At 41.6% G+C, this 3394-nt stretch overlaps 1 pseudogene; it reads right to left on the bottom strand.

Moving 5' to 3' along the window:
- Positions 1-940: 940 nt before the first annotated feature.
- On the bottom strand, positions 941-1984 carry LOC146867779 (zinc finger MYM-type protein 1-like; annotated as a pseudogene).
- Between the last annotated feature and the right edge of the window lie 1410 nt (positions 1985-3394).

Here is a 3394-nt window from a genome sequence, read left to right as displayed (position 1 = left end):
ATATCCACCGTGACAGAAAGAAACGGTATGGGCAACAAGTTGATGCTATACCGATAGTGCTTAGAAGTGTGGTGTCTGCTCTCTTCTTGTTCCTGCATAGGTTACTGACTTCTGCGATCACTGACAGATATCTTCAGGCTGCTTAGGCCTCAAGGGGAATAGATCCTGATTGAGGAGTAACTGTTGTTTGCCTGGCCATCAAGAGAAGGCCGATATTGTATGGCTGCGTGGTAGCTGCTTTCTTCGTGCTCCTGCATAGGCCATTGGCTTCTGTGATCACTGGCAGATTTCTTCAGGTGGCTTAGGCCTCAAGGGGAATAGAAACTGATTGAGGAGTAACTGTTGTTTGCCTGGCAAAGTGTGAGGCTGCGTCTATGCTCCTCTGAATGAGGGAAAGGATCAGCTTATTTTTTAAGAGGATACCTCCAGTGGCGCATGTCAGCAAATCTGTCGATCATTAGATTTACAAGACATTATTATTAAATCACTGGGTCTCTTGTCTGCACATTTATTGCCCAAATAATGTTTTACCCTTTTCATACATGAGAAGAATCTCTCATTTGCAGCAGTAGTAATAGGTAATGTAAGAACTAGATGTAAAAGATCCAAAACCTGAGGAAACGTTCCTGGTAGATACATAAGATGCTGCCTGATAGAGTGAATACCTGTTACATTCTTGTCTGAAATATACGATTATGCAGTTTCTAGTTCAGATTGTAGAAGACTTTGGTCTACTGCAGCCTTTGGATATTTGTCAACAATAACTAGTTCAGAGGAAAAGTCCTACACATGTGCAGCTTTTGGATATAGCATTCTGACAGCAGACATAAGGTCCATGTTATCTGTAAATCAAGCATCAAACTCATTATAAATGAACTTCCTGATGTAAGTGATGCTCAGACAGTGGAGTTTGACTTTCTGAGACATCAAAATGGCTGGATCATTTCCCTACAGAGGTATTGAGAAAATAATCTGACAGTTTTTAACTCAGTTTATGGTGTCTTAAAGGTGAAGCCCTTGGATTGGATTTTTCTGAAATCTCAATTCCACACTGCTCTGCTAAGTCCTTGACTTAACAATTCGGTCCACTGACTGTCTTGACAGAGTTTCATGAAATCACTTCTTGTTCACTTAATTAGATCACATGCTCTCTGCAAGTTAGGGTCTTTGCTCTGTAGTACTTCGGATAGACTGTGAATCTTTTGGAGAATGAGTTCCATACACTGTAATGTAAGCAAGAAACCAAAGTTTTCAATGTTCTTAAGAAGTCCTTTGGCTTCTGAACTAGCCTCCTTGTCATGTTGTGTTTCCATTACACGGAGAACAATGATAATAGACTCAAATCACATCTGTACTTGTCTTACACAGGAGTACCAGTAAAACCACCTCGTACCTGAGAGTCTTTCTACTTCAGTTACATACATTATACGCTCTCCCCAAGCTTTCACAAAGAGCTCATGCCATGGTGATTTTTGTGAAAGAAAAACACAAACTGCTTGCAATGTTGAAAATCTAGTCTTACTTGTTGTATGTTAGTTACTGTTTGCACTGACGCAAGGTTTAGGCAATGGGCATGGCAGTGTATACAAATTGCTTGTGATGCTATCTCTCTTATTTTTGCTTGGACACCATTAAAACAGCCAGTCATATTGTATGCTCCATTGTAGCACTGTGCAACACATTTCTTCCAGTCAAGTCCAGCTTTCTGTATTGCTTCAACAATGGCTGCAGCCAGGCTGGAGGCATCTAACTTCTCCATATGGTAACACCTTAGTGCATTCTCCTGAACATTTCCATCAACATCAACAAAGTGGATAATAAAACTCAGCTGCTCTTTATGTGAGACATCTTGGGTTTCGTCAACTAGCACAGCAAAATATGTTGTCACTTTTTTAACAATGCACTCACGGACAAGTGCTGCCGCCACAAATATCATGTCATTTTGGTAATCTTGAGTGGTATAGTGCCCATACCTATCCGACATTTTTTCTTTTATCATTTAATCTTTATCAGAAATCATCTCTAACAATTCAATGAAATGTCCCTTATTGTCAGAATGCTCAGTTTCGTCCGTGGCATGGAATGCAAGCCCTTGACAACCCAAGAAAAATACTACCTTAAACAGCTGCTCCGCAGGTTGTCTATTCTCTTCAATTTCATGCTCTGAACCTCTTACTATCATGGAGGAAACTTACTGCTGACAGTTTGTAAGCTGCTGTAATTTTTTAACTTTGTCCAAGCAATAACTGACGATTTATGCTTCTCTGACTGAATGTATGGACAAAGAACAAGTAAGCTTTTCCCACGTACTGAAGCCAACATCAACAAATGCAATATTGCCAGGTTCACGTTCTCCTCCTCTTCTCACAGAACCAGCACTAAAATGTCTGCATGCAAAACAATAAACAGCATCTTTACGAACTGAATTCTCTACCCAAGAATGGGTTTTGCAATCTTCATTAAACCTATGGCAAGCAGTTATGGAGAATGTTTGAAGTTTTGGTTGCACTCGTTGCTATAATGATTCAGTGACAAGTCGGCTGCCAAGAATTCACTTGCCAGGTGGGATTTTGATGTTGGTGTCTGACTAGTTTCTTCGATTTGAGGTGCCTCTATTATGTCATGCCTCAAAGAAGAGCTGGCTGTATTGCCATTACAGGATGAAGAACAGTCAGCAAGGCCAACCAGGGAAGTACTGCTGTCTAAGCTGCCAGCATAAGGAGATGACTCTTTAACCTCAGTGTGAAATGAACACTAAGCACTGTCAGCATGTGAAGAAATATCAGTAATGTCAATAATGGCGGAGAAGCAGCTGAAATGGCAGCAGATGATGTTTCAGGGATGTCATAAGAATGTGAGCATATGCCTTTACTGCTAGACAGAGCAGCATCAGATAACGTTTTGTTCTCTTGTCTTCATTAGAACCTGTAGGAGGGTCTTTGGTACTCCTTTTGTACATGAACAAATCCAATATTGATGTTTGTTTTGAATCTTTGGATTAGTAGGGAAAGAAATGTTTCTGTGTTCATCTATTTGCAGCTGAATTCAGCAATCCCACTGCTAAAATGTCAAACACACAGAAAAACAGGTTAGGGCATGGCATGGTACATTGCACATAACAGTGATGAAACATCAGACACCGGACAGTGAGGAGACATTAAACCATGCTGGGCAGGAGGGAGGGGGCAGGTGCATGAACTCAGACAACAGAGGGCAGGAAGGTAGTAGGTAGGGGCAGCAAGCTAACTGTGCAGGGTAGGCAAAAAGGGCAGTTGCAGAACAACGGGCTGGATGTGGTGGAAGGGGTATGGACTTGGACAATGGAGGGAAAGGAGGAGTGGGGGTTAGGGGCAGCAAGTTTGGACAGGGCAGCACAATGGACAATGCCAGACCA

This window comes from Triturus cristatus, chromosome 1_2, assembly GCF_964204655.1.
Source record: "Triturus cristatus chromosome 1_2, aTriCri1.1, whole genome shotgun sequence".
NCBI classification, from domain to species: Eukaryota; Metazoa; Chordata; class Amphibia; order Caudata; family Salamandridae; genus Triturus; species Triturus cristatus.
The sequence above is the reverse complement of the archived record's forward strand: the minus strand, read 5'-3'. Positions and strand labels throughout refer to the sequence as shown.